Source organism: Coregonus clupeaformis, chromosome 24 (assembly GCF_020615455.1).
Source record: "Coregonus clupeaformis isolate EN_2021a chromosome 24, ASM2061545v1, whole genome shotgun sequence".
In the NCBI taxonomy this organism is placed as follows: domain Eukaryota; kingdom Metazoa; phylum Chordata; class Actinopteri; order Salmoniformes; family Salmonidae; genus Coregonus; species Coregonus clupeaformis.
In genome coordinates this window covers 45386508-45399779 of record NC_059215.1, presented here as the reverse complement: position 1 = coordinate 45399779, position 13272 = coordinate 45386508, and positions in this window count along the sequence as shown.

Here is a 13272-nt window from a genome sequence, read left to right as displayed (position 1 = left end):
TGGATATAGTATTCTCAAACCAGCCTTACTTCCATCCAGAAAAGGCATTATCTTGACAGCCAGTAAAGACCTGTCCCAGACCTGTCCTAGGCAAGAGAGCCGTTTGATGAGATCCACTCAGTTCACCTTATTATGAAGGAGCAGCTCAACTGGTGTCTGTGGTTTCCCTTGTCCAACAATCTACCAACGAAGAAGTGCACCTGTAACTCCTCCTTTTTAATAACAGTAAGAGCTCCAAACCTGATTCCCCATCGTTTTCTGAGGACCAATATACCAAATCCACATAAGATCAAATCAACTATCTAATAATGCATTACAGAATAAAAAGGTAAGAAACATTTTGTGTAGATGCTACATGATATTCTGTAAAACAACACAGAAACAATTGTCCTTTTCTTCGTTTTCCCCTCAGGCGGTGGTTAGACAGGCAGTCATGCGTAAATGATCGCATAGATCCTGACACGCAGCTACACAGGAGGGAGACACAGTTGGTGAGCAATGAGCATATCTATACCTACATCACTTCTTCATGCATTTGTACGGTTTTCCACCAGAAATAATGGATACATCACAAAGATTCACTGTATATGATTTATGAGAAAATAAAGACTTTGAACCATATTGAAGAACAGGTGCATGACTTCAGTTATGTATTGACTCCTGCCTACAGTATATAACTGACAGTGGTGTACAACGGTACAGTGAGCAGATACAACAGAATCTGGACTTCTATCGAAAGTGCCATGGAAATGTTTACGCCATGTCTTGTTTACAAACTACTGCTGTGCACACACCCCTGCCCTGCAATTTGGGCCAGAGTTAATGGAACTGTGGGAGATAAAACCGTCCTCAACAGTTGCACTAGAATGATACCCTTTTATCATCACCATTGCCATCTACTGAATGGGATTGAACAGATGCCAAATACAGAAATATTTAAAGGTCCAATGCCGTTTTTATCTCAATATCATATCATTTTAGTCTCCTGTAGCTCAGTTGGTAGAGCATGGCGCTTGCAACACCAGGGTTGTGGGTTCGATTCCCACGGGGGTTCAGTATGTAAAATGTATGCATTAACTGTAAGTCGCTCTGGATAAGAGCGTCTGCTAAATGACTAAAATGTAAATGTAAAAAATGCTATGGGTAACAATGAAGTACCTTACTATATGTTATTGGCAGAGAGGTTTGGAACTATTTTTCTTATTGGTCTATTAACTAATTTACCAACTGGTGATGTCACCAGGCAGGCCAAAACAGGCTGAAATTTCAGGCTGTCTTTTCAAACAGCTCTTATACTAAAACAGCATTATCATCATTTTCACAATGTCACAGTATTATTCCAACCTCATAGTGTGGACACAGGAAAATCAATTTTTTTTTATGCACTGGGCCTTGAAAAACATATCTCCCAATGACCAGCTTACAGCTTAAAGGGTTACATAACATCCTCAGGCGCTGAGTGCTCATGGTCATGTTTAGTGTGAGGAGGCACACTGACTCTGGCTCAAATGGTGCTTTACTGGTCAAAAGTAGTGCGCTATATGTGCCATTTTGGGGCACAGATACTGTATGAATGGCCACATATACCCATAATTCACCTCTGGGGAGACTACGACGGAGCAGGGATGGGGGGGTATGTAGGATTCTCTGTCCCTTGGGGGGTGAAGTACAAGATGACCCCAGATGTCGAATCCTCCGCAGCAATTCCTCTTCACTGCTCAGAATACTGATCATGGAACCCTGGTTTCCCTGGCAACAAGGCTCCTCTTCTAATATAGCAACCAGCGCACGTGTCAGATGTTTTAATTTTTTATAATTCCAACAAACCAACCCTTAATCTCTTCCTGTCTTTTCACTCAGTGCCATGCCTGTTTTGTTCACTCCTCCAAGGCTTTCCCCTCTGCTTTCAACATGTTTTATGAGCAGCAGAAATCCTTTTCTATACACCTCTAATCAGTGTAGTTGGCGTGCTGTTGTACGTTGTAAAATGTCAAGCATGTAAGCACCCCAGGACAAAGGACTAATTTAGGTTAAGTTGGAAAATCACATAGCTGGATCCTGGTACCTAATAAACTGAGCCTTGAAGCCATAATTATTGTCATTACTGTCATTGTTGGTGCCCAAAATGCCATCACTCACTGCCTGGGGTCAGTCATATTATGGGAAAAATTGTAAACTATCTTCAGCGTATAACCTTTGCACAGAGATGTCTTTAGGCCAGCTAATTGCCATGTACGATTGTGTAGTATTGTGCAATGCAGTGCAGAACAGATTCCTTGCTTGTGGTGTAGAAAATGTGAGTTTAAAAAATATCAAACCGTTAGAAAGGAATCCTTTATCCAAAGTACCCACACAGTGCCATCTGTTGGCTGGCTTCAGCATTACACTAAATTCCTCAATAAAACCTAATCTTCATCTGCATCTGCAGCCTGGCCTCAAAGACTACACGTATCATAGTAAATGTAAATCCGTAAAACTCAAATTAGCATGATATCACATTTGGTATGGTTACAAAAAGACAAAAGGTTACTTTCCAAGTTATCTGTAGCTTTTGAAGTGTGTAAACACTTTATTGCTTTTATGTATTTTGTTTTGTTGCTTTGCATGTGCTCACTGCTCATTGTTTGTCTGTATTGTTATTGTAATTGTTTTTAATAACCTGCCCAGGGACTGCGGTTGAAAATTAGCCAGCACTTTTACTGAAACGTTAATAAAAAAATAAACTCAAACTCAAACTTAAGCCAAAAAAACAAAAGGAGGAAGGTTGGTTGGTTGGGAGGATAAGTGAGCGTCTGATGCGAACGTCTAGCAACCCAAAGGTTGCATGTTTGAATCACATCACAGACAACTTTAGAATTTTAGAAACGACTTACTACCTTTTAGCTATTTTGCAACTACTTAGCATGTTAGCTAACCCTTCTCCTCACCCCTAACCCTAACTCCTAGCCTAGCTAAAGTTTACCACCTAGCTAACGTTAGCTACAACAAAGTGGAATTCGTAACATATCACACGAAATGGATGATGGACATCCACAAATTAATACATACCATATGAAATGTAACATATCGTACTAAATGGAGGAAGACAGTATTACATTTACTATGTTACATCTATACCTAAGTCCAGGTTGGAATCTGATGAGATTAGATCTGAGCAGGAAGAATTTGTGTCATCAATTTAAAGGGCAAATGTTCAGCATTAAACTTGATTATGCAACTCTAGCCTACAACCAATTTCACATTAGAGTAATAGCAATTCACCCCTTAAGGCGGAAACCAGTTAAACTTCCACCAAGCACTTCACTTAACCTCTGACGCTATAACACCTGTGACTTGATAATGGGCAAGTCACAGCAGCCTTATCCCGCCTGTCTCATACGGTCTATGGTCTCTCAGCAGGAAACAAAATAGAATGCTCATTCTGCCTTCTAGATTCTAGAAGGTCATTCATTGCCAACGTCAGCACAGTGTTCCTTGGCATGCACCAACCCGTTTGTCAAGACTGCCAAAATAGTAATGTCATAGGCTGTCTAAAATGACACCCTATACCTTATAATGCATTACTTTTGACGTCATAGCCTACAGGTTATGGCAGTGGCAGACGGATGGAGTAGGAATGCATCATCTACAGACTCCCTGCTATGCTGCCTGGGAAACAGTGCTTTATGCTGCACCACTAGGCATATACACAGATGGATGTTGTCTCCCCCCACTCAGTCAGCCATGAGAGGAGAGAGAAAGGGTGAGTCTGCATATTCTAGCCTGAGGTCCAGAAACACACAATGAGTCTGAGAGCGAGTTTTGAAAAACGTTCTCTCATTCATTTAATTAATGTTCTATTTCAAGCCATATTCCAGTCAGAGCTATGATTTTTTTTCACTTCAGTATCACTTCAAAAAGGGACTGTGAAAGAGAACACAGACACTAACTGTCTAGACAAACAGTCCCTTAGTTGTTAGCTGCAGAAATATAAAATCCATAGAGGCGGAGCTCATTTCTTAGCAGATAACTGCAGTAATGGAGTGCCATAGCCTATACTATCCAGCCCCTGCCTCTCCAGTCTAAAGTGCTTACTGTCATGTCACAGTGGAGATGGAACAGCAGAGCAGATATTACCCACTCAGAGAAGTGTTATTCCCATTCTGACAGGCTGAAGTATTGGGCCATTATATTTTGAATGAGAAGAGATAGAACATACACACATCCCAGCTAACAACAAACTTTAACACAACATAAGAGAACGTTCCCTTAAGAGTCTCATTAGGTCATTATCTATCATTTTCATGGCGTCTTGTAGTCTGGTTCTAGATATGCCATCAGGACATTGAAGCCGCATCCTTTACCATTGACAGTGGCTGCATATCAACTGCAATCATTTCTGTAATCAGCGCTGTGATTTTCTCACTCCGTCCATTATCGCACTTCCTTCGTGTGAAGAGCCTGTCTAATGTCTGTGGTTGGGGGCCTCCGCTGCTGCCAGCAACGGTTTGGGTCTCACAGTGCCTCCCTTTCAGATGGTTAAAGATCAACTCTGGGACCTTAAGCACTTACAAATTCATAACATACTGTACGAATTGAAATTCATAACATATCATACGAATTGAAATTCGTAACCTATCATATGAATTGCCGCCACACCCCCCACAAAACAAAATGGATGACATAGTACACAATTGTGCAACATTTTTGTGGACCAGTTTTGGCTCGTGAGCACTACTTTTAAAACTCCTGGCTAAAATTATAAAAAACCTCTGTAGCATCGCTTTAAGCATTGCACCTGTACTGCCTCTGTAGCTCAATTCCACCTTGCAAAGTTTGCATTTCACTCACCACCTTCTCATTTAACTTCTGAAAGTATTGGCATACAGGACTTCCCTGCTGTCGCTTCCCTCTCTCTCTGCCATTTTTCCAACTGTCAACGACGATGACATGCTGAGCACTTTATAATTTGAAAGATGCATGTCTCCTCCTACTAATGTCACAGCATTGTTGCGTTAGGTATTTGTTAAAACATTTTTTCCCCCTTTATGATGATGATCGGGACCTGTTAGTGGTAGTTTTGCAATAACTGCACTGTGATTAAAATTTACTTTTCCGGTTAGGGATTTTTTCTAAATGTTAACAATCCCAATTTCATGTTAACATTCATACCCCTATCTAGAACATTGCTATCTTTATTCTGAGAACATGGCAACCATGTTCGGCGTATGGTTTGTGTGACATTGATGGAATATTCCCCTAACCTTTAGAAAACTGGACACGAATGTTCTTGCAATGTCCCATGAAACGTGTCTAGAACATTAATACGGGATATTCTGAGAACATGCTAACCACGTTCTGGGTAAGTTTTGTTTGACATTAAGGGAATGTTCTCCTAACTCTAACAACAATACATGCTAAATAGGTTCTCAGGAGGTTTTTGCTGTTGTTCCCTTATCTAACGGAAAACTGGACACTCAAACATCAGAGGAACATTACGGGTATTACAAAAACGTTCTCTCTACCTAGAATTGTTAGCTTGGATGTCAGTATGTGTCACGGATCCCCCCCGTACTGCTACTCATTCCGTTCACCAGTTCCGGAGGTCTACGTCACCGGCTTTCTAGGCGTCACTGACATGGATCATTACCACCAACCCCGGACTGTCTTGTCTCATTACGCACACCTTGTTCCCATTCCCACTGATTAGTATGTGTATATATGTGCCCTCTGTTCCCCATTGTCCTTGTCCATTATTGTCCCATATCCGTTGATCTCGTGAGTACTGTGTATTGTGCTCTTGTTGTTTACGGGTCTCGTCCTGTGTATTGTGTAGAGGTTACACCTCGCTCTTTGTTTGGGTTACATCCCTTTGATATATATATATATTTATGTTTGTGTTGGGTAGAGTAAATAAAACCCCTAATACATATTCCTGCGCCTGTCTTCTAATCATTACACAATGTGACAGTATGAGACAAGAAAAGTAGATGAGTGGAAGAAGGATCTTTAGATGCACAAAAGGTGAGTAGAATATCCAACCTCTGAAGTCCAACCAATAAGCTTGTCTGTGCCTCAGAGATCCTCACAGAGTAATAATTAACAATAGGTAAATAAAGACACTGTGTGCACGTTTGCATGTCTGTGTGCGTGTGAGGGGTTAACTCTCAGTGATATGACCATAGCACAGATATGTGCTAGTGATGGTGAGAGGAGAGGGACTCTCCTGGATGCTGTTTCTGCTAATAGTATACATTATATCTGGTGGGTAAAGACATGAACCCCCAAGAGCAACACTGGATGGACACTCTGCAGGGTGTGTTCTACCCAGCCTTGGCTATAGTGGGCATCCCCTGTGAGTATACCTAAACCTATAGAACTACTTGCTGCTAGGTATGGTTGTCTTATACAGATGGATGAGTACAATGACTAGGGGTGTTGTAGAAAAATTGGTAAATTTGTTCAGCACACATCAGAATATGCATGTTATTTTTTTCCACAAATGAATTTGTCAAATCATTGAATGGATCAAATGGATAATGAATTTAATGGTTATAATGAATATTTCTTTGAGTAAAATATATATGGCTATAGTAACATTAAGTTTAATTAATTAATTATGATTAAATGCTTCATTTGTTTCCAATGGAAAAACCCTAATGATACGAATCCCTCCTCCAGCCAACATTGTTACCTTCCTCATCTTCTGGCGGAGGAACTGCCTGCTGTCCAAGTCCAGCACCTTCTATCTGATGGCCATCTCTGTAGCTGACACTCTGGTCCTCATCTTCATCGTGGTGCTGGAGATCACTGTCAAATTTTACCAGGAGGTACTTATTTAGTCAGAAATGTCACTGCTCTTTTAATTTATAGTTCTGTCAGTAACACTTTACATTGGATTTCTATAGTAATGCTGTAATTACTACAGTAACAGCAAACAGCATTGTATCAACATGCCATTACCTAGTAGCCTATTTCAGGGTTTTCCAAATGTTGTTCTGGCGCACGCTTTGGTTTTTGCCCTAGCACTACACAGCTGATACAAATAATCAAAGCTTGATGATGAGTTGGTTATTTGAATCAGCTGTGTAGTGCTAGGGCAAAAACCGAAACGTGCACCCACGGGGGGCCCCAGGACCGAGTTTAGGAAACCCTGGCCTACTTTACTAATTGTTTTGTCATTTCTTTGTAATGGATTTTTAGTGTTTGTTGTTATTACACTGACGGCATTAGGAATAGTCGCTATTACTATTCCCTCCATTTTAAATGCACATTAATTAAGGCTTGATTTGATTTGAGGAGCCGTTTTGGAGCCGTGAGCCCTGGTGCCGCCTGAGAGACATTTTCAGCTACGGGGCCTACAACACCTCAACCTGGCTGGTGGTGGTTTTCACCGCAGAGCGCTTCATAGCCATCCACACCTGGGCCATCAAGACCAAACTCTGCACCCCGCGCAGTGCCTTATTGGCCATCGCCACCATCTTACTCCTCAGCCACCTCCTGGCCATACCCTACTACTGGTCCAATGTCTCGGTTTTCGACCACAACCAGACCAGATGGGCCTGTATATACGAACCTGAGGCCCCTCTTGGTTATGTGCATGCCCTGGTGGGGGCCCAGACCTTAGTGGCCTACGTCCTACCTTTCCTCATCATCCTCACCCTCAACGGGCTGACTTTGCGACAGATCTCCCTTAGCAGCAGGGTCCACATGGTGGCGGCTGCCGACCTGACCTCAGGGGCCTACAGGGTGACGCCCCTGCTGCGCTCCAGGAAGAGGAAGTCTGTAGTGCTCCTGGTGACCGTGTCCATGAGCTTTGTGCTGCTATCCGTCACCCGCGCAATCACCCAGATCATCCTACGCACCACCTTCTTCTACGGCCAGGATCGCAACGACTACAACCTGCAGATCAATGTGGTGGCTGACATTGGTAGCATGCTGAGCCTCAGTAATGCAGCCATCAACATGTACCTGTACGCCTGCACTCAGGCCAAGTTCCGTCGGGAGTTCACAACTTGTGTCAGACAGGTTTTGTCCCAAGACTAACAAAACCCTACCCAGCAGTACACTTGGTCTGGACCAAGCTGAAGGTACTTGGGGTTAGTGAGCCTGTTTTAAACCCTAGTTTCTCAGAACAATGGAAAATGGATGAGTTCTCATAACACACGTTCATAAATGGTTACCGTTTCTCCAGACATCTATAATTGACTAGGAACTCCATAAAACTCAGTTTAATATTCTCACCCGGTTAGTATTTGTGTACTTTACGCCTTTTGTTGCTCTGTAAAAGTAGGATAACATCACCCTGTCAATGCTCACAGCAGAATGACACACATCTGCAGCATTGTTTGCCCCTGCAGTCAAAATTAATTTCCTAGAATAGGTTTCCAGTCACAATGCAAACAAAAGGAGACAGATATACAATAAAGGGAGAGCTCTGTTCCTGGCAGTAGCATTTTTCATTTCCTAAAACAGGTGTCTGGGATTAAGAAATGCTATCTTGATTGATTTGTCAACACATTTTTTGGAGTGGTAGCATTGTCTGCTGTTTGCTTAAGCCTGCTAGAGTTGTTTTGATATTTAATGAGCTACATTATGGAGGGTCACGTCAACATGGACATATGTTATGGATACTGCTGTAACGGTGTCGTCACATTCCTTACCCACGGACGCTAGCTTTAGTATAATATGGTGTATGTGTTGTGTGTGTGTGTGTGTGTACGTGTGAGAGAGAGAGAGAACAAGTGACAAATTGTCTGACTTGTTCCTGCCTATTGACTGCATGAACTTCACAAAAACCAAGTGATCAAAGGTCATGCAGTTTTTGATGAAGTCGCGTGCAAGTAGCTTTTTACCAACTGCACCATGCAGCCATCCCCTGGCTAGTGGGAGTCACTATTTGTTTAGGGTGTTTACGGATGACCCACGTGAATGTGACCAGTCATGAATGTAACATTAATAAACTTTACTTAGATTCATGTATACAATGGATATACAAATGTTTGTGATATGAGACACTCTCACCAATTGATTGTACAATGTACACACATATGATTTCAGATGCACCTACCCTGACAACTTCGGTCTGTAGTCGCTTTCAGTAGCCTTACAACTCGAACATACCCAATGAGTTCGACTTCTCCTGCTCAGACATTGCATGCATCAACCAATGGTTGAGTGCCACATCAACGACTGTGCTGTCGGCCTACACAAATCATATATCACGCCATTTTGAAGTCAGCACAAATGATTTACAGGATGGCAGGTTCAGGTCGTGTTCCCCTGCTCAGACGTTGCTGAAGCATGCCAGACCTTATGCCGCCTGGATAGGTAATTTACATATCAGTTATCCACATCATAGCAATCTGGTGCCAAACGGCCGAAATCTATCATTATCCAAATATCTCTGCCCCAGAATGTCAGATCATCAAAGGGTAAAGTGCTTATTATTCAGAAGTGATTTTCTATGTAGTTTGAGGGGATCTACAATGTCCGAGAAAGGTATGTTTGTGTGCTAATGCCCAGGTTTGACAAAAATTATGGAAAATATGCTTTTTCTGTGTATTGGGCACAAAATGGTTGAATCAACGTAATTTGTCAACGCATTGGGAGGTGGAATCTACGTGGAAAATACATTGGCTTTGAAAATAGTCATCAATGTAAACTGTTGTTGAGAGGATGACATTTCAACCACAGGATTATGTCATATCTAACCACGTTTCCATCCACAGTTTTTATGCAAGTAAAGTCATTTCGTATTTAAAAAAAAATCATGACAGCTGTGATGGAAACAGATACAGTGCTTTCAGAAAATATTCATACCCCTCGACTTAATCCACATTTTGTTGTGTTACAGCCTGAATTCAAAATGTATTACACTGAACAAAGATATAAATGCAACATCCAACAATTTCAAAGATTTGCTGAGTTACAGTTCATATAAGCAAATTAGTCAATTGGAATAAATTAATTAGGCCCTAATCTATGGATTTCACGACTGGGAAAACAGAGATGTATCTGTTGGTCACGATACCTTAAAAATAAGGTAGGGGTTTGGATCAGAAAACCAGTCAGTATCTGGTAAGACCACCATTTGCCTCATGCAGCACAACACACCTCCTTTGCATAGAGTTGATCAGGCTGTTGCCTGTGGCCTGTGGAATGTTGTCCCACTCTTCAATGGCTGTGCAAAGTTGCTGGTATTGGCAGGACCTGGAACACACGGTCGTACACATCGATCCAGAGCATCCCAAACATGCTCAATGGGTGACATGTCTGGTCAGTATGCAGGCCATGGAAGAACTGGGACATTTTCAGCTTCAAGGAATTGTGTACAGATCCTTGCGACATGGGGCCATGCATTATCATGCTGAAACATGAGGTGATGGCGGCGGATGAATGGCACGACAATGTGATCTCCCATCTCTAGTAGCAAATTGGCCTGAAAAGCAAACAGGTAAGCCCAACTGAACATGAGTGTAGTGCTGGTCATAAACGAAGCACTGGGGTTGAAGTGGTAAGCCTGTGAAGGCTCGATCACCGGCTCGAACCGACCCAAGTGGGTTGAGGCTGCGGGGTAGCCTCCTCGCCCGTAGGCTGTTTTGAGGGCGAATGGGTAAGCGCAGCGAGTGCTTTACGCAGCAGGACTTGCGGTTGAAAAAGCTAGTTTGGGGTAGCTAGCCTTCTGGCGAGTTACCCGGGTTAGCTAAGCCTTACGGCGAGAGCTAATCTTTGTAGTGTCATTAGCTAGCTTTCTAGCTGGCTAGACGAGAGACCGGAGCTAGCAACACTACCGTTGCTGTGTAGTAGTGCTGGTACGGTTAGCTTGCCTTACGGCGAAAGCTAATCCTTTGTTAGCGTGGTTAGATAGCCTTGCAACTAGTTAGCTAAAGCCTTGCTAGCCTTGTGGCGCTTGCTAAACGGAGACTGATGAGTAGAAAATGAATTCTACTAAGCAAAACCATTTGAGTTGAGGTCCTACGTTTGGCAGTGTTAACCTCACGGTTCTCCTGACAACGGTTCAGTAAGAAAACTGAAATCCAGTCGAGTTGAAGAGCGCTTTAGTGAACGCAGTCAACTTCCGCAAGGAAGACAGGCGAGAAAGACCAGTTGGGTGGGCAAGTGGCTCCCTTTATGGAGGAGAGGGGCTCACCTCATTCGCCACTCGACCGGTCTGTCTTCAACAGACACTGTGTGATTGGCTACTTCGAGCTGGGGAGTTTGTCAGGATCAAAATAAATAACAGAGCAAAACCCAGGTAAAAACTTAAGAGGAAAACCATCCTCAGTTTTCTGAAAACCTAACCCTGGGAGGGATAGAGTTTTATTTTCCGCAGGACAATTACACAAATGTTTATGCCAAAGACACACCAGAATGTCTTTCCAAGAAGTGCTGAGTGTTCCTGAATGGTCCACTCAGTCCTGACTTGAATCTGCTTAAACAAATCTGAGACAATGTTTGAATATTGCTGTCCATCTATGATTCCCAACCAAATTTACTGAGCTTCAGCAATTTTGACAAAAACAATGGTCCTCTGTAGCTCAATTGGTAGAGCATGGTGCTTGTAATGCCAGGGTAGTGGGTTTGATCCCCGGGACCACCCATACGTAAAAATGTATGCACACATGACTGTAAGTCGCTTTGGATAAAAGCGTCTGCTAAATGGCATATTATTATTATTATTATTATAATAAAGGTAACTGCCAAAATAAAAGGCAACACTTCGAGTAAATGAGGGATACAAAGTATATTGAAAGCAGGTGCTTCAACACAGGTGTGGTTCCTGAGTTAATGAATCAATTAACATCTCACCACGCTTAGGGCCTGAAACAGTGTTTTCCATCAACAAAACACAAAATTATATAGTAAATTGTGGAAGTATGGGGTCACATCCCTACAATAGAGTTCCAGACACTTGCAGAATCTATGCCAAGGCGCATTGAAGCTGTTCTGGCAGCCCTATTAATTCACTTTATGTTGCTTTCTTTATTTTGGCAGTTATGTTGCCCTAAGAGTTGTGCAAGGTTGGTAGAATCTTATTCAAAATGATTCACAGCTGTTCCAATTTTTTTGGGAACATTTTCAAATTTCCTTCACTTTCAAAATGTGGAGAACGTTATGTAGATCAGTAAGAAAAATATCAAATGTAATCCCGTTTTAGATTACATTTTAAGGCAGCAAAATGTGAAGACTGTGCAAGGGGTGTGTAGACCTTCACTACGCAAAATAAATATCAAATATACTGTATAGAATTGGGCAAAAGGCATAATTTTTTTTTAGCTACTATAGTATTGAATGTGCTTATATTGTGACTCAGTTTTATACGATTCTTCAATACTAAAATGTATTTATTTTTCGATTGGGCTATAATTTTTTTGTTGTTGCTTTAAACCACTACATTTGGAAGGACATTAAAATATATTTTACATTAAAATGGATTAGTAAAGGAAATCAAGGATATCGATTTAATCTGATAATGCAGTGTAAACTTCTCACCTCTGTAAAGCCTGTGATTGAAATTCATCAGTGACTCCATTACAGAACTATGTGATGGTAGGTTTTGGTGCAACGCTCCATCTTATTTTCCCATGATTAAAATCTTCCAAAAATTTAAATATATGACATGTTTACTGCTTAGCACTGATTTTGCCGTGTAATAACAATTACAAAACCAGTACTTCTAACAGTTTAGGCTTTGTCAGAGATACGTCATTGCATTCTGTCTGTCACTATGGAAGTGTGTGGACACTTACATGTAGCATCCCGTACTGACGTTTTGAGTCATTCAGTAGAAAATGTATTCAAAGCAGATGTCATATACATGTAGTGCAAAATCTCATAGCTTCATATCAGCATACTTTAGTTTAAGGGGATGGATTAATAGAGATCCTAAACTCATCAAAAAAAAAAGAATATCAACCCATTCTTTACACATTTTTTTAAATGAACAATAATAAGGCATATTCATTGAAGCAGGTGTCCTCATTTTAAGGCTACAGAGAGCACAATGTTAGCCTGGATGCAAGAAAGAGACTTGCTTCACTTTCTCAGCCTGGTAATTCTGGCAAAGAAACTTTTTGCCATTGTTTCATTAATGGGGGCTGTTTCTATGGAACACAGGGCGGTCATATTTTAATGACTTGGTCATTTTGTCATAAGTAACCCATGGTCACAGAATGCACAATGTCAGGTATTGCTAACCTCACCCATAGACAGAGAGGATGATGCTTGGCCAGGTCACAAATTGTGTAGCATATTCTTACTGAACAGACATATCAGGCTGGCACCATGAAA